The sequence below is a fragment of the Mustela nivalis genome (assembly GCF_964662115.1).
Source record: "Mustela nivalis genome assembly, contig: HAP1_SCAFFOLD_1303, whole genome shotgun sequence".
In the NCBI taxonomy this organism is placed as follows: domain Eukaryota; kingdom Metazoa; phylum Chordata; class Mammalia; order Carnivora; family Mustelidae; genus Mustela; species Mustela nivalis.
Window position 1 is genome coordinate 1 of NW_028135361.1, and position 17,965 is coordinate 17,965.

The window sequence follows — 17,965 nt, forward strand, 5'->3', positions numbered from 1 at the left end:
GTGATGCCAGTGGGGGCCGGGAGGGGGGTTCCCGCAGGGAGGGGGATGGAGGAGGGGAGGCCCCGCTGCCCCGCGGCCCCGCGGCTCAGGCACCGCCGCGTCCGCTCCTGATTGCAGGCGCCTGTGAGCCGGGTGCGGTGCCTGGACGAAAGATGCATCATGGAATGAACCGGAGCCCGGGAGACGGATTTCTGGAGAAGCAGCAGCAGCAGCAGCCGCTGCCCCCTCGCAGGCTGCTGGCCGTGGTCCTGTAGATCCAGCTGGCTCTGTGCTTCGGCCCCGCACAGCTTACGGGCGGTGAGTGACCTCAGGGTCCACGGCGCGGGGGTGGGCGCCAACAGGAGACCACCCTCCGCCGGGACCCCCGGCGTTTCTCCGATGCCTGCGCGCGGCGCGCCCAGGGTGCATGCACAGCCCCATGGTGCCTGGAGCTGCCCAGCGGCCCGCAGCCAGGCTCCTCCGAATGGGGCAAAATGAGCGGGCCCATTACCCTCACTTGGGCCGCGGGCGAGCCAGAGAGAGGGAGAGGGCACTTCTGAGCTGAGCGCGTGTTTGTGGGCCTGTGCATGGTGTCGGAACCCTCAGTGGACAGGGACCAGGTGTCAGCTGTCAGATAGAAGCCGGGTCAGGTTGCCCCACCCCCCACCCATCCTCCTTGTGAGTGTGAAATGTCTGAGGAACAGGCTAGTCTGGCAGAGGGACGGGTCTGTCGGGAAGTTCACTTTCTCTTACCTCTGGAGGTGCTGAGTTCCTGCACTGCTGTGCGGGTGTATGGGGGCCTGGCTGGGGCACAGAGGGTCCCGTCAGGGGTGCTTCTGGGGGATGGCCTTGTATCTCCATGTCTGATTTCCAGGGGAATGCAGTCGAGTGCATCCGTGGGAAGTGGGAGCTGGCTGAAAGAAAATGCAGAGCCTTGGTCCCCATCCGTGGCTGACCCTCTGTGTTTTGGGATCTGGGGGAGGGAGCTCTGTCTGCCTTGGTGGAGGAGAGGGAGGGAGGGAGTCCTGGCTGCATTTGGGAGCTGATTGCTGTCCCTTCCGGATTTCTGAGAGAGCTTGCTCATGTGCCCCTGTGAAAGGGCAGACTCCTATGTTTCCCAGCTGAACTACTGTTCATATATAAATAAGTGATAATTGGTGGAAAAGCAGGTATTGATTGCTATGGATAAACCATTTCCCATATAAAATATTGCTGTTCAGAGAGTGAAGGGGAACAAGGAGAGACATGAGTGGAAAACTAGTAAAGGGGGGTGGGGAGGGACCGCAGAGGAATCCAGGTCTCAGGCATTGTGCGGAAAGATCTGGACATCTGGAGCATGGGGGAGCTTTTGGGGCGTGCACGTCTCAGGATTCGTGAGCGGATACTTGCTTCATCCTAGGGACCCATTTTGGCTTTCTTTGGTTTTCTAACAGGGGGTGACTTTTGGGTGCTCTTAGTTCTATAGAAATGTGTCTGAGGTAGGTGTCCTTTTCACAGAGGACATGGTCAAATGGGAGGTCAGGGCAGCCACTGTGCCGTCTGAGGGGATCTGGTTGGCCCCTCTGTGCTGCTCCAGAGTTAGCTCTGCTTCTGGGGTGTGTGGGAGCATGGGCAGGAGGGCACAAATGGGGCTGGGCCTCCTCCTTCCTTCATCGCTTCCTCCCGGTTCTAGCTTCGACCCCTCCAACCAGGTACATGCCATCCTTCCATCTCCTCCATCCATTTCTTCCGCATAGGTGACGGATCGTTGGCCTTAGGCTTCCCTTCTTGACCACTTTCCTCAGGCTGGAACCTGGACATGCCAGGCATCCGGCTACAGCTATATGCACGAAGACGTTATCTTAGGGGGAGGGCAGAGCAACGATGCAGAAGGTATCGGGGCACTTGAGTGACTGTGGAGCAGAGATGCTGAGAGAGAAGAGTAACCAGTCCAAGTGACTGTGTACTGGATCGCTTCATTACACTGACTTAGCCTGGACTTCACCTCCATCCATCCTCCACCCATTCCCCAATTTATGATTTATATTTATTATATATCTATCATATTACATATTTATTATTCTGCCCAGCACTTAACAGCTCCAGACAGACCCAGTGCTTTCCTTTGTTGGCTTCTTGTGTCTTCCTTCACCGGAACGTAAGTTCTCAAAGGGCACAGAAGTTTTGTGTTCTGTGATCACTTTCTCATCCTGTTCACAGCTGGTGCTCAACTAACACATCCTGAGGGAAATACTGCTGGCCACTGAAAGTGAAATCATAATTTTTCCCCCCAAAAGAGATTCACTACGTTTTGAAAAATGTCTCATAGTGGGCAGGGAGAGGCTGGGGGATGGAAGGGAAAAGTGAGGGAAAATAGCACAGGGACCGCAGAGTTGAAGTCGGGCCACTGCACTGTGGTCAGTCAGTGACATGGGCACAAAGCCACTCCCCTCATGCTGGGGAGACAGGCCTCAGGAGAAACCAAACGTGCTGACACCTTGATCTTGAGTGGCTGGCCTCCAAAACTGAGAAGATAGACCTGTCTTGGTCATGACCCCGCAAGGGCTACGTGGTTAGGGCTGTTTTAGCAGACCAACACAAAAGGTCCTATAGAAAACTCACAGCTGGGGTGTTGCGGTGGCCACCCTCATGTTTGTTTTTCTTATGTTGCATGAACGGAAGCAAATTATTCAGAATAACTTCTCTGTTGCATCATGTGTGGGTCAGAAACTATATTTGCTGGAGAGGCTTTTCTAAGAGAGGTGTTGGCGAATGTACCAGGCTCCCTCAGGAAGTATTCCATGAGGCGGAATGACCGCTTATTAGAAATGTCAGGGGACTCCAGCCTAGATCCCGTGTTTGGACAGAAAAACGTGTGTGTTCCTTTTGATCCTGATGGTGTCTGTACAAATGGGTTGCGCATTGGTTGAAGAACAGAGTTCAGTAGAATATACATACATGTAGACCTCTTACTACGGTAAAAACGTGCATGGTCAACTATTTCTCAGCTTTGCTGATTTGATGGCTTACTGAGGGGGAAAAAATGGGAGTAAATATTCAAAGGTGGAATGGTGCCCAACTCAGATTCCAGAACCCCCAAAGTGAGACCGTATTAGCAGGAATTAACTTGTGCCAAAGTGTCAAACCTACGGTGTGCAAAGCGGCCATCTCAATTTGATAAAGCCTAAACAAAGAAATAAATCCAAACCCGATAGAATCGGGATGATTTGCTGTTGGTATCAGGAAAATGGTTTTCAGGGCGCAAACTGCAGCGGCAAAACGGGGAGCCCCGGAAGTGAATTGCCGCCTGCCTGCACCACCTCCTTAGTTCACCCTTCAACTAGAGGGAGACCAGCCTCGGGCGGAACGGTGGGCGGAGGAGAAAGGGGTCGGGGGAGTGGGCCACCCCTATGCGGGTGCCGGGTTGTGCTCCAAGAACCACGTGGAGGCTCAGGCTACCCCCTGAGGACTGGGAGCCAACACCCGAACCCCTCGGGTTGAGGCCCCACCCCTCCAGAGGCCTCCCTTTCCCGGGTACCCAGGCTTCTTCAGCTGCAAGGATCGCACCCCCACCCCGCACAGGCCCCCCGCGGGACACCCGCGCAAGCGGCGCAGACGCTGGGAGAGGCCAGGGCAGTTCCAAGGCACAGGCCTCGGATCGGAGTACCCGCGGATCCTGAAGGGCAAATGCTGGGATGCCCTGGGATGGGGAGGGTCTCAGCCGCTTCGGTCGCCACTCGGGCCCCAAAGGGACGCGCGGAACCTTCGCGGGGACCGAGGGCTGACATGTCGCGGGCCCGCCGCGTGGGTTGGAGGCCGCCTGGCCGCGGGGCAGGCAGGTGCAGGCGCGCGGGATTCTGATTGGTCCCGGTGCCGCGGGAGCCGGAGGCGGGGCGCGGGCGGGGGTCTGGCGCTGCCGAGGCTTCCCTCTGGCTAGCGCAGTGGCGGCGCAGAGGTCGCGCACAGATGCGGGTCAGAGCTGCGCAGGGAGGCGGCAGAGGCGGGAAGGAAGCTGCCAGAGAAGCCCCGTAGGTAAGCGCGGGAGCCCGCGGGCCAGGGAGGGTCCGCCGCGCCGGGAACCCCCGCGACCTCGGGGCACGACCGAGAGCCCGGAGGTGGGGTAGGTCGCGCGGGGACCCGCTGCCACACCGCGAGGTGCCCGAGAGTGAAAACGCATAGGCCCCGGCAAAAGTGCGGGTCCAGCAGGAGACGCGGGGATGCTTCGGACTTAGTGGCCAAGGTTCCGGCGCAATCCCGGCCAGGCCGCCCCTCCCCCGCCGTCCACCGCGCGGCGCCTCGGGGCGCTGCCGCGGGTTGCGCGCGGCGGGTAGGGGGGTGGGTGGTGATGCCAGTGGGGGCCGGGAGGGGGGTTCCCGCAGGGAGGGGGATGGAGGAGGGGAGGCCCCGCTGCCCCGCGGCCCCGCGGCTCAGGCACCGCCGCGTCCGCTCCTGATTGCAGGCGCCTGTGAGCCGGGTGCGGTGCCTGGACGAAAGATGCATCATGGAATGAACCGGAGCCCGGGAGACGGATTTCTGGAGAAGCAGCAGCAGCAGCAGCCGCTGCCCCCTCGCAGGCTGCTGGCCGTGGTCCTGTAGATCCAGCTGGCTCTGTGCTTCGGCCCCGCACAGCTTACGGGCGGTGAGTGACCTCAGGGTCCACGGCGCGGGGGTGGGCGCCAACAGGAGACCACCCTCCGCCGGGACCCCCGGCGTTTCTCCGATGCCTGCGCGCGGCGCGCCCAGGGTGCATGCACAGCCCCATGGTGCCTGGAGCTGCCCAGCGGCCCGCAGCCAGGCTCCTCCGAATGGGGCAAAATGAGCGGGCCCATTACCCTCACTTGGGCCGCGGGCGAGCCAGAGAGAGGGAGAGGGCACTTCTGAGCTGAGCGCGTGTTTGTGGGCCTGTGCATGGTGTCGGAACCCTCAGTGGACAGGGACCAGGTGTCAGCTGTCAGATAGAAGCCGGGTCAGGTTGCCCCACCCCCCACCCATCCTCCTTGTGAGTGTGAAATGTCTGAGGAACAGGCTAGTCTGGCAGAGGGACGGGTCTGTCGGGAAGTTCACTTTCTCTTACCTCTGGAGGTGCTGAGTTCCTGCACTGCTGTGCGGGTGTATGGGGGCCGGGCTGGGGCACAGAGGGTCCCGTCAGGGGTGCTTCTGGGGGATGGCCTTGTATCTCCATGTCTGATTTCCAGGGGAATGCAGTCGAGTGCATCCGTGGGAAGTGGGAGCTGGCTGAAAGAAAATGCAGAGCCTTGGTCCCCATCCGTGGCTGACCCTCTGTGTTTTGGGATCTGGGGGAGGGAGCTCTGTCTGCCTTGGTGGAGGAGAGGGAGGGAGGGAGTCCTGGCTGCATTTGGGAGCTGATTGCTGTCCCTTCCGGATTTCTGAGAGAGCTTGCTCATGTGCCCCTGTGAAAGGGCAGACTCCTATGTTTCCCAGCTGAACTACTGTTCATATATAAATAAGTGATAATTGGTGGAAAAGCAGGTATTGATTGCTATGGATAAACCATTTCCCATTTAAAATATTGCTGTTCAGAGAGTGAAGGGGAACAAGGAGAGACATGAGTGGAAAACTAGTAAAGGGGGGTGGGGAGGGACCGCAGAGGAATCCAGGTCTCAGGCATTGTGCGGAAAGATCTGGACATCTGGAGCATGGGGGAGCTTTTGGGGCGTGCACGTCTCAGGATTAGTGAGCGGATACTTGCTTCATCCTAGGGACCCATTTTGGCTTTCTTTGGTTTTCTAACAGGGGGTGACTTTTGGGTGCTCTTAGTTCTATAGAAATGTGTCTGAGGTAGGTGTCCTTTTCACAGAGGACATGGTCAAATGGGAGGTCAGGGCAGCCACTGTGCCGTCTGAGGGGATCTGGTTGGCCCCTGTGTGCTGCTCCAGAGTTAGCTCTGCTTCTGGGGTGTGTGGGAGCATGGGCAGGAGGGCACAAATGGGGCTGGGCCTCCTCCTTCCTTCATCGCTTCCTCCCGGTTCTAGCTTCGACCCCTCCAACCAGGTACATGCCATCCTTCCATCTCCTCCATCCATTTCTTCCGCATAGGTGACGGATCGTTGGCCTTAGGCTTCCCTTCTTGACCACTTTCCTCAGGCTGGAACCTGGACATGCCAGGCATCCGGCTACAGCTATATGCACGAAGACGTTATCTTAGGGGGAGGGCAGAGCAACGATGCAGAAGGTATCGGGGCACTTGAGTGACTGTGGAGCAGAGATGCTGAGAGAGAAGAGTAACCAGTCCAAGTGACTGTGTACTGGATCGCTTCATTACACTGACTTAGCCTGGACTTCACCTCCATCCATCCTCCACCCATTCCCCAATTTATGATTTATATTTATTATATATCTATCATATTACATATTTATTATTCTGCCCAGCACTTAACAGCTCCAGACAGACCCAGTGCTTTCCTTTGTTGGCTTCTTGTGTCTTCCTTCACCGGAACGTAAGTTCTCAAAGGGCACAGAAGTTTTGTGTTCTGTGATCACTTTCTCATCCTGTTCACAGCTGGTGCTCAACTAACACATCCTGAGGGAAATACTGCTGGCCACTGAAAGTGAAATCATAATTTTTCCCCCCAAAAGAGATTCACTACGTTTTGAAAAATGTCTCATAGTGGGCAGGGAGAGGCTGGGGGATGGAAGGGAAAAGTGAGGGAAAATAGCACAGGGACCGCAGAGTTGAAGTCGGGCCACTGCACTGTGGTCAGTCAGTGACATGGGCACAAAGCCACTCCCCTCATGCTGGGGAGACAGGCCTCAGGAGAAACCAAACGTGCTGACACCTTGATCTTGAGTGGCTGGCCTCCAAAACTGAGAAGATAGACCTGTCTTGGTCATGACCCCGCAAGGGCTACGTGGTTAGGGCTGCTTTAGCAGACCAACACAAAAGGTCCTATAGAAAACTCACAGCTGGGGTGTTGCGGTGGCCACCCTCATGTTTGTTTTTCTTATGTTGCATGAACGGAAGCAAATTATTCAGAATAACTTCTCTGTTGCATCATGTGTGGGTCAGAAACTATATTTGCTGGAGAGGCTTTTCTAAGAGAGGTGTTGGCGAATGTACCAGGCTCCCTCAGGAAGTATTCCATGAGGCGGAATGACCGCTTATTAGAAATGTCAGGGGACTCCAGCCTAGATCCCGTGTTTGGACAGAAAAACGTGTGTGTTCCTTTTGATCCTGATGGTGTCTGTACAAATGGGTTGCGCATTGGTTGAAGAACAGAGTTCAGTAGAATATACATACATGTAGACCTCTTACTACGGTAAAAACGTGCATGGTCAACTATTTCTCAGCTTTGCTGATTTGATGGCTTACTGAGGGGGAAAAAAATGGGAGTAAATATTCAAAGGTGGAATGGTGCCCAACTCAGATTCCAGAACCCCCAAAGTGAGACCGTATTAGCAGGAATTAACTTGTGCCAAAGTGTCAAACCTACGGTGTGCAAAGCGGCCATCTCAATTTGATAAAGCCTAAACAAAGAAATAAATCCAAACCCGATAGAATCGGGATGATTTGCTGTTGGTATCAGGAAAATGGTTTTCAGGGCGCAAACTGCAGCGGCAAAACGGGGAGCCCCGGAAGTGAATTGCCGCCTGCCTGCACCACCTCCTTAGTTCACCCTTCAACTAGAGGGAGACCAGCCTCGGGCGGAACGGTGGGCGGAGGAGAAAGGGGTCGGGGGAGTGGGCCACCCCTATGCGGGTGCCGGGTTGTGCTCCAAGAACCACGTGGAGGCTCAGGCTACCCCCTGAGGACTGGGAGCCAACACCCGAACCCCTCGGGTTGAGGCCCCACCCCTCCAGAGGCCTCCCTTTCCCGGGTACCCAGGCTTCTTCAGCTGCAAGGATCGCACCCCCACCCCGCACAGGCCCCCCGCGGGACACCCGCGCAAGCGGCGCAGACGCTGGGAGAGGCCAGGGCAGTTCCAAGGCACAGGCCTCGGATCGGAGTACCCGCGGATCCTGAAGGGCAAACGCTGGGATGCCCTGGGATGGGGAGGGTCTCAGCCGCTTCGGTCGCCACTCGGGCCCCAAAGGGACGCGCGGAACCTTCGCGGGGACCGAGGGCTGACATGTCGCGGGCCCGCCGCGTGGGTTGGAGGCCGCCTGGCCGCGGGGCAGGCAGGTGCAGGCGCGCGGGATTCTGATTGGTCCCGGTGCCGCGGGAGCCGGAGGCGGGGCGCGGGCGGGGGTCTGGCGCTGCCGAGGCTTCCCTCTGGCTAGCGCAGTGGCGGCGCAGAGGTCGCGCACAGATGCGGGTCAGAGCTGCGCAGGGAGGCGGCAGAGGCGGGAAGGAAGCTGCCAGAGAAGCCCCGTAGGTAAGCGCGGGAGCCCGCGGGCCAGGGAGGGTCCGCCGCGCCGGGAACCCCCGCGACCTCGGGGCACGACCGAGAGCCCGGAGGTGGGGTAGGTCGCGCGGGGACCCGCTGCCACACCGCGAGGTGCCCGAGAGTGAAAACGCATAGGCCCCGGCAAAAGTGCGGGTCCAGCAGGAGACGCGGGGATGCTTCGGACTTAGTGGCCAAGGTTCCGGCGCAATCCCGGCCAGGCCGCCCCTCCCCCGCCGTCCACCGCGCGGCGCCTCGGGGCGCTGCCGCGGGTTGCGCGCGGCGGGTAGGGGGGTGGGTGGTGATGCCAGTAGGGGCCGGGAGGGGGGTTCCCGCAGGGAGGGGGATGGAGGAGGGGAGGCCCCGCTGCCCCGCGTCCCCGCGGCTCAGGCACCGCCGCGTCCGCTCCTGATTGCAGGCGCCTGTGAGCCGGGTGCGGTGCCTGGACGAAAGATGCATCATGGAATGAACCGGAGCCCGGGAGACGGATTTCTGGAGAAGCAGCAGCAGCAGCAGCCGCTGCCCCCTCGCAGGCTGCTGGCCGTGGTCCTGTAGATCCAGCTGGCTCTGTGCTTCGGCCCCGCACAGCTTACGGGCGGTGAGTGACCTCAGGGTCCACGGCGCGGGGGTGGGCGCCAACAGGAGACCACCCTCCGCCGGGACCCCCGGCGTTTCTCCGATGCCTGCGCGCGGCGCGCCCAGGGTGCATGCACAGCCCCATGGTGCCTGGAGCTGCCCAGCGGCCCGCAGCCAGGCTCCTCCGAATGGGGCAAAATGAGCGGGCCCATTACCCTCACTTGGGCCGCGGGCGAGCCAGAGAGAGGGAGAGGGCACTTCTGAGCTGAGCGCGTGTTTGTGGGCCTGTGCATGGTGTCGGAACCCTCAGTGGACAGGGACCAGGTGTCAGCTGTCAGATAGAAGCCGGGTCAGGTTGCCCCACCCCCCACCCATCCTCCTTGTGAGTGTGAAATGTCTGAGGAACAGGCTAGTCTGGCAGAGGGACGGGTCTGTCGGGAAGTTCACTTTCTCTTACCTCTGGAGGTGCTGAGTTCCTGCACTGCTGTGCGGGTGTATGGGGGCCTGGCTGGGGCACAGAGGGTCCCGTCAGGGGTGCTTCTGGGGGATGGCCTTGTATCTCCATGTCTGATTTCCAGGGGAATGCAGTCGAGTGCTTCCGTGGGAAGTGGGAGCTGGCTGAAAGAAAATGCAGAGCCTTGGTCCCCATCCGTGGCTGACCCTCTGTGTTTTGGGATCTGGGGGAGGGAGCTCTGTCTGCCTTGGTGGAGGAGAGGGAGGGAGGGAGTCCTGGCTGCATTTGGGAGCTGATTGCTGTCCCTTCCGGATTTCTGAGAGAGCTTGCTCATGTGCCCCTGTGAAAGGGCAGACTCCTATGTTTCCCAGCTGAACTACTGTTCATATATAAATAAGTGATAATTGGTGGAAAAGCAGGTATTGATTGCTATGGATAAACCATTTCCCATATAAAATATTGCTGTTCAGAGAGTGAAGGGGAACAAGGAGAGACATGAGTGGAAAACTAGTAAAGGGGGGTGGGGAGGGACCGCAGAGGAATCCAGGTCTCAGGCATTGTGCGGAAAGATCTGGACATCTGGAGCATGGGGGAGCTTTTGGGGCGTGCACGTCTCAGGATTAGTGAGCGGATACTTGCTTCATCCTAGGGACCCATTTTGGCTTTCTTTGGTTTTCTAACAGGGGGTGACTTTTGGGTGCTCTTAGTTCTATAGAAATGTGTCTGAGGTAGGTGTCCTTTTCACAGAGGACATGGTCAAATGGGAGGTCAGGGCAGCCACTGTGCCGTCTGAGGGGATCTGGTTGGCCCCTCTGTACTGCTCCAGAGTTAGCTCTGCTTCTGGGGTGTGTGGGAGCATGGGCAGGAGGGCACAAATGGGGCTGGGCCTCCTCCTTCCTTCATCGCTTCCTCCCGGTTCTAGCTTCGACCCCTCCAACCAGGTCCATGCCATCTTTCCATCTCCTCCATCCATTTCTTCCGCATAGGTGATGGATCGTTGGCCTTAGGCTTCCCTTCTTGACCACTTTCCTCAGGCTGGAACCTGGACATGCCAGGGATCCGGCTACAGCTATATGCACGAAGACGTTATCTTAGGGGGAGGGCAGAGCAACGATGCAGAAGGTATCGGGGCACCTGAGTGACTGTGGAGCAGAGATGCTGAGAGAGAAGAGTAACCAGTCCAAGTGACTGTGTACTGGATCGCTTCATTACACTGACTTAGCCTGGACTTCACCTCCATCCATCCTCCACCCATTCCCCAATTTATGATTTATATTTATTATATATCTATCATATTACATATTTATTATTCTGCCCAGCACTTAACAGCTCCAGACAGACCCAGTGCTTTCCTTTGTTGGCTTCTTGTGTCTTCCTTCACCGGAACGTAAGTTCTCAAAGGGCACAGAAGTTTTGTGTTCTGTGATCACTTTCTCATCCTGTTCACAGCTGGTGCTCAACTAACACATCCTGAGGGAAATACTGCTGGCCACTGAAAGTGAAATCATAATTTTTCCCCCCAAAAGAGATTCACTACGTTTTGAAAAATGTCTCAAAGTGGGCAGGGAGAGGCTGGGGGATGGAAGGGAAAAGTGAGGGAAAATAGCACAGGGACCGCAGAGTTGAAGTCGGGCCACTGCACTGTGGTCAGTCAGTGACATGGGCACAAAGCCACTCCCCTCATGCTGGGGAGACAGGCCTCAGGAGAAACCAAACGTGCTGACACCTTGATCTTGAGTGGCTGGCCTCCAAAACTGAGAAGAATGACCTGTCTTGGTCATGACCCCGCAAGGGCTACGTGGTTAGGGCTGTTTTAGCAGACCAACACAAAAGGTCCTATAGAAAACTCACAGCTGGGGTGTTGCGGTGGCCACCCTCATGTTGGCTTTTCTTATGTTGCATGAACGGAAGCAAATTATTCAGAATAACTTCTCTGTTGCATCATGTGTGGGTCAGAAACTATATTTGCTGGAGAGGCTTTTCTAAGAGAGGTGTTGGCGAATGTACCATGCTCCCTCAGGAAGTATTCCATGAGGCGGAATGACCGCTTATTAGAAATGTCAGGGGACTCCTGCCTAGATCCCGTGTTTGGACAGAAAAACGTGTGTGTTCCTTTTGATCCTGATGGTGTCTGTACAAATGGGTTGCGCATTGGTTGAAGAACAGAGTTCAGTAGAATATACATACATGTAGACCTCTTACTACGGTAAAAACGTGCATGGTCAACTATTTCTCAGCTTTGCTGATTGGATGGCTTACTGAGGGGGAAAAAATGGGAGTAAATATTCAAACGGCAGAGGTCAGTTATAGGACCTCCGAAAGGTGGAATGGTGCCCAACTCAGATTCCAAAACCCCCAAAGTGAGACCGTATTAGCAGGAATTAACTTGTGCCAAAGTGTCAAACCTACGGTGTGCAAAGCGGCCATCTCAATTTGATAAAGTCTAAACAAAGAAATAAATCCAAACCCGATAGAATCGGGATGATTTGCTGTTGGTATCAGGAAAATGGTTTTCAGGGCGCAAACTGCAGCGGCAAAACGGGGAGCCCCGGAAGTGAATTGCCGCCTGCCTGCACCACCTCCTTAGTTCACCCTTCAACTAGAGGGAGACCAGCGTCGGGCGGAACGGTGGGCGGAGGAGAAAGGGGTCGGGGTGTGGGCCACCCCTATGCGGGTGCCGGGTTGTGCTCCAAGAACCACGTGGAGGCTCAGGCTACCCCCTGAGGACTGGGAGCCAACACCCGAACCCCTCGGGTTGAGGCCCCACCCCTCCAGAGGCCTCCCTTTCCCGGGTACCCAGGCTTCTTCAGCTGCAAGGATCGCACCCCCACCCCGCACAGGCCCCCCGCGGGACACCCGCGCAAGCGGCGCAGACGCTGGGAGAGGCCAGGGCAGTTCCAAGGCACAGGCCTCGGATCGGAGTACCCGCGGATCCTGAAGGGCAAACGCTGGGATGCTCTGGGATGGGGAGGGTCTCAGCCGCTTCGGTCGCCACTCGGGCCCCAAAGGGACGCGCGGAACCTTCGCGGGGACCGAGGGCTGACATGTCGCGGGCCCGCCGCGTGGGTTGGAGGCCGCCTGGCCGTGGGGCAGGCAGGTGCAGGCGCGCGGGATTCTGATTGGTCCCGGTGCCGCGGGAGCCGGAGGCGGGGCGCGGGCGGGGGTCTGGCGCTGCCGATGCTTCCCTCTGGCTAGCGCAGTGGCGGCGCAGAGGTCACGCACAGATGCGGGTCAGAGCTGCGCAGGGAGGCGGCAGAGGCGGGAAGGAAGCTGCCAGAGAAGCCCCGTAGGTAAGCGCGGGAGCCCGCGGGCCAGGGGGGGGTCCGTCGCGCCAGGAACCCCCGAGACCTCGGGGCACGACCGAGAGCCCGGAGGTGGGGTAGGTCGCGCGGGGACCCGCTGCCACGCCGCGAGGTGTCCGAGAGTGAAAACGCATAGGCCCCGGCAAAAGTGCGGGTCCAGCAGGAGACGCGGGGATGCTTCGGACTTAGTGGCCAAGGTTCCGGCGCAATCCCGGCCAGGCCGCCCCTCCCCCGCCGTCCACCGCGCGGCGCCTCGGGGCGCTGCCGCGGGTTGCGCGCGGCGGGTAGGGGGGTGGGTGGTGATGCCAGTAGGGGCCGGGAGGGGGGTTCCCGCAGGGAGGGGGATGGAGGAGGGGAGGCCCCGCTGCCCCGCGGCCCCGCGGCTCAGGCACCGCCGCGTCCGCTCCTGATTGCAGGCGCCTGTGAGCCGGGTGCGGTGCCTGGACGAAAGATGTATTATGGAATGAACCGGAGCCCGGGAGACGTATTTCTGGAGAAGCAGCTGCAGCAGCAGCCGCTGCCCCCTCGCAGGCTGCTGGCCGTGGTCCTGTAGATCCAGCTGGCTCTGTGCTTCGGCCCCGCACAGCTTACGGGCGGTGAGTGACCTCAGGGTCCACGGCGCGGGGGTGGGCGCCAACAGGAGACCACCCTCCGCCGGGACCCCCGGCGTTTCTCCGATGCCTGCGCGCGGCGCGCCCAGGGTGCATGCACAGCCCCATGGTGCCTGGAGCTGCCCAGCGGCCCGCAGCCAGGCTCCTCCGAATGGGGCAAAATGAGCGGGCCCATTACCCTCACTTGGGCCGCGGGCGAGCCAGAGAGAGGGAGAGGGCACTTCTGAGCTGAGCGCGTGTTTGTGGGCCTGTGCATGGTGTCGGAACCCTCAGTGGACAGGGACCAGGTGTCAGCTGTCAGATAGAAGCCGGGTCAGGTTGCCCCACCCCCCACCCATCCTCCTTGTGAGTGTGAAATGTCTGAGGAACAGGCTAGTCTGGCAGAGGGACGGGTCTGTCGGGAAGTTCACTTTCTCTTACCTCTGGAGGTGCTGAGTTCCTGCACTGCTGTGCGGGTGTATGGGGGCCGGGCTGGGACACAGAGGGTCCCGTCAGGGGTGCTTCTGGGGGATGGCCTTGTATCTCCATGTCTGATTTCCAGGGGAATGCAGTCGAGTGCATCCGTGGGAAGTGGGAGCTGGCTGAAAGAAAATGCAGAGCCTTGGTCCCCATCCGTGGCTGACCCACTGTGTTTTGGGATCTGGGGGAGGGAGCTCTGTCTGCCTTGGTGGAGGAGAGGGAGGGAGGGAGTCCTGGCTGCATTTGGGAGCTGATTGCTGTCCCTTCCGGATTTCTGAGAGAGCTTGCTCATGTGCCCCTGTGAAAGGGCAGACTCCTATGTTTCCCAGCTGAACTACTGTTCATATATAAATAAGTGATAATTGGTGGAAAAGCAGGTATTGATTGCTATGGATAAACCATTTCCCATATAAAATATTGCTGTTCAGAGAGTGAAGGGGAACAAGGAGAGACATGAGTGGAAAACTAGTAAAGGGGGGTGGGGAGGGACCGCAGAGGAATCCAGGTCTCAGGCATTGTGCGGAAAGATCTGGACATCTGGAGCATGGGGGAGCTTTTGGGGCGTGCACGTCTCAGGATTAGTGAGCGGATACTTGCTTCATCCTAGGGACCCATTTTGGCTTTCTTTGGTTTTCTAACAGGGGGTGACTTTTGGGTGCTCTTAGTTCTATAGAAATGTGTCTGAGGTAGGTGTCCTTTTCACAGAGGACATGGTCAAATGGGAGGTCAGGGCAGCCACTGTGCCGTCTGAGGGGATCTGGTTGGCCCCTCTGTGCTGCTCCAGAGTTAGCTCTGCTTCTGGGGTGTGTGGGAGCATGGGCAGGAGGGCACAAATGGGGCTGGGCCTCCTCCTTCCTTCATCGCTTCCTCCCGGTTCTAGCTTCGACCCCTAAACCAGGTCCATGCCATCCTTCCATCTCCTCCATCCATTTCTTCCGCATAGGTGACGGATCGTTGGCCTTAGGCTTCCCTTCTTGACCACTTTCCTCAGGCTGGAACCTGGACATGCCAGGCATCCGGCTACAGCTATATGCACGAAGACGTTATCTTAGGGGGAGGGCAGAGCAACGATGCAGAAGGTATCGGGGCACCTGAGTGACTGTGGAGCAGAGATGCTGAGAGAGAAGAGTAACCAGTCCAAGTGACTGTGTACTGGATCGCTTCATTACACTGACTTAGCCTGGACTTCACCTCCATCCATCCTCCACCCATTCCCCAATTTATGATTTATATTTATTATATATCTATCATATTACATATTTATTATTCTGCCCAGCACTTAACAGCTCCAGACAGACCCAGTGCTTTCCTTTGTTGGCTTCTTGTGTCTTCCTTCACCGGAACGTAAGTTCTCAAAGGGCACAGAAGTTTTGTGTTCTGTGATCACTTTCTCATCCTGTTCACAGCTGGTGCTCAACTAACACATCCTGAGGGAAATACTGCTGGCCACTGAAAGTGAAATCATAATTTTTCCCCCCAAAAGAGATTCACTACGTTTTGAAAAATGTCTCATAGTGGGCAGGGAGAGGCTGGGGGATGGAAGGGAAAAGTGAGGGAAAATAGCACAGGGACCGCAGAGTTGAAGTCGGGCCACTGCACTGTGGTCAGTCAGTGACATGGGCACAAAGCCACTCCCCTCATGCTGGGGAGACAGGCCTCAGGAGAAACCAAACGTGCTGACACCTTGATCTTGAGTGGCTGGCCTCCAAAACTGAGAAGATAGACCTGTCTTGGTCATGACCCCGCAAGGGCTACGTGGTTAGGGCTGCTTTAGCAGACCAACACAAAAGGTCCTATAGAAAACTCACAGCTGGGGTGTTGCGGTGGCCACCCTAATGTTTGTTTTTCTTATGTTGCATGAACGGAAGCAAATTATTCAGAATAACTTCTCTGTTGCATCATGTGTGGGTCAGAAACTATATTTGCTGGAGAGGCTTTTCTAAGAGAGGTGTTGGCGAATGTACCAGGCTCCCTCAGGAAGTATTCCATGAGGCGGAATGACCGCTTATTAGAAATGTCAGGGGACTCCAGCCTAGATCCCGTGTTTGGACAGAAAAACGTGTGTGTTCCTTTTGATCCTGATGGTGTCTGTACAAATGGGTTGCGCATTGGTTGAAGAACAGAGTTCAGTAGAATATACATACATGTAGACCTCTTACTACGGTAAAAACGTGCATGGTCAACTATTTCTCAGCTTTGCTGATTTGATGGCTTACTGAGGGGGAAAAAATGGGAGTAAATATTCAAAGGTGGAATGGTGCCCAACTCAGATTCCAGAACCCCCAAAGTGAGACCGTATTAGCAGGAATTAACTTGTGCCAAAGTGTCAAACCTACGGTGTGCAAAGCGGCCATCTCAATTTGATAAAGCCTAAACAAAGAAATAAATCCAAACCCGATAGAATCGGGATGATTTGCTGTTGGTATCAGGAAAATGGTTTTCAGGGCGCAAACTGCAGCGGCAAAACGGGGAGCCCCGGAAGTGAATTGCCGCCTGCCTGCACCACCTCCTTAGTTCACCCTTCAACTAGAGGGAGACCAGCCTCGGGCGGAACGGTGGGCGGAGGAGAAAGGGGTCGGGGGAGTGGGCCACCCCTATGCGGGTGCCGGGTTGTGCTCCAAGAACCACGTGGAGGCTCAGGCTACCCCCTGAGGACTGGGAGCCAACACCCGAACCCCTCGGGTTGAGGCCCCACCCCTCCAGAGGCCTCCCTTTCCCGGGTACCCAGGCTTCTTCAGCTGCAAGGATCGCACCCCCACCCCGCACAGGCCCCCCGCGGGACACCCGCGCAAGCGGCGCAGACGCTGGGAGAGGCCAGGGCAGTTCCAAGGCACAGGCCTCGGATCGGAGTACCCGCGGATCCTGAAGGGCAAACGCTGGGATGCCCTGGGATGGGGAGGGTCTCAGCCGCTTCGGTCGCCACTCGGGCCCCAAAGGGACGCGCGGAACCTTCGCGGGGACCGAGGGCTGACATGTCGCGGGCCCGCCGCGTGGGTTGGAGGCCGCCTGGCCGCGGGGCAGGCAGGTGCAGGCGCGCGGGATTCTGATTGGTCCCGGTGCCGCGGGAGCCGGAGGCGGGGCGCGGGCGGGGGTCTGGCGCTGCCGAGGCTTCCCTCTGGCTAGCGCAGTGGCGGCGCAGAGGTCGCGCACAGATGCGGGTCAGAGCTGCGCAGGGAGGCGGCAGAGGCGGGAAGGAAGCTGCCAGAGAAGCCCCGTAGGTAAGCGCGGGAGCCCGCGGGCCAGGGAGGGTCCGCCGCGCAGGGAACCCCCGCGACCTCGGGGCACGACCGAGAGCCCGGAGGTGGGGTAGGTCGCGCGGGGACCCGCTGCCACACCGCGAGGTGCCCGAGAGTGAAAACGCATAGGCCCCGGCAAAAGTGCGGGTCCAGCAGGAGACGCGGGGATGCTTCGGACTTAGTGGCCAAGGTTCCGGCGCAATCCCGGCCAGGCCGCCCCTCCCCCGCCGTCCACCGCGCGGCGCCTCGGGGCGCTGCCGCGGGTTGCGCGCGGCGGGTAGGGGGGTGGGTGGTGATGCCAGTGGGGGCCGGGAGGGGGGTTCCCGCAGGGAGGGGGATGGAGGAGGGGAGGCCCCGCTGCCCCGCGGCCCCGCGGCTCAGGCACCGCCGCGTCCGCTCCTGATTGCAGGCGCCTGTGAGCCGGGTGCGGTGCCTGGACGAAAGATGCATCATGGAATGAACCGGAGCCCGGGAGACGGATTTCTGGAGAAGCATCAGCAGCAGCAGCCGCTGCCCCCTCGCAGGCTGCTGGCCGTGGTCCTGTAGATCCAGCTGGCTCTGTGCTTCGGCCCCGCACAGCTTACGGGCGGTGAGTGACCTCAGGGTCCACGGCGCGGGGGTGGGCGCCAACAGGAGACCACCCTCCGCCGGGACCCCCGGCGTTTCTCCGATGCCTGCGCGCGGCGCGCCCAGGGTGCATGCACAGCCCCATGGTGCCTGGAGCTGCCCAGCGGCCCGCAGCCAGGCTCCTCCGAATGGGGCAAAATGAGCGGGCCCATTACCCTCACTTGGGCCGCGGGCGAGCCAGAGAGAGGGAGAGGGCACTTCTGAGCTGAGCGCGTGTTTGTGGGCCTGTGCATGGTGTCGGAACCCTCAGTGGACAGGGACCAGGTGTCAGCTGTCAGATAGAAGCCGGGTCAGGTTGCCCCACCCCCCACCCATCCTCCTTGTGAGTGTGAAATGTCTGAGGAACAGGCTAGTCTGGCAGAGGGACGGGTCTGTCGGGAAGTTCACTTTCTCTTACCTC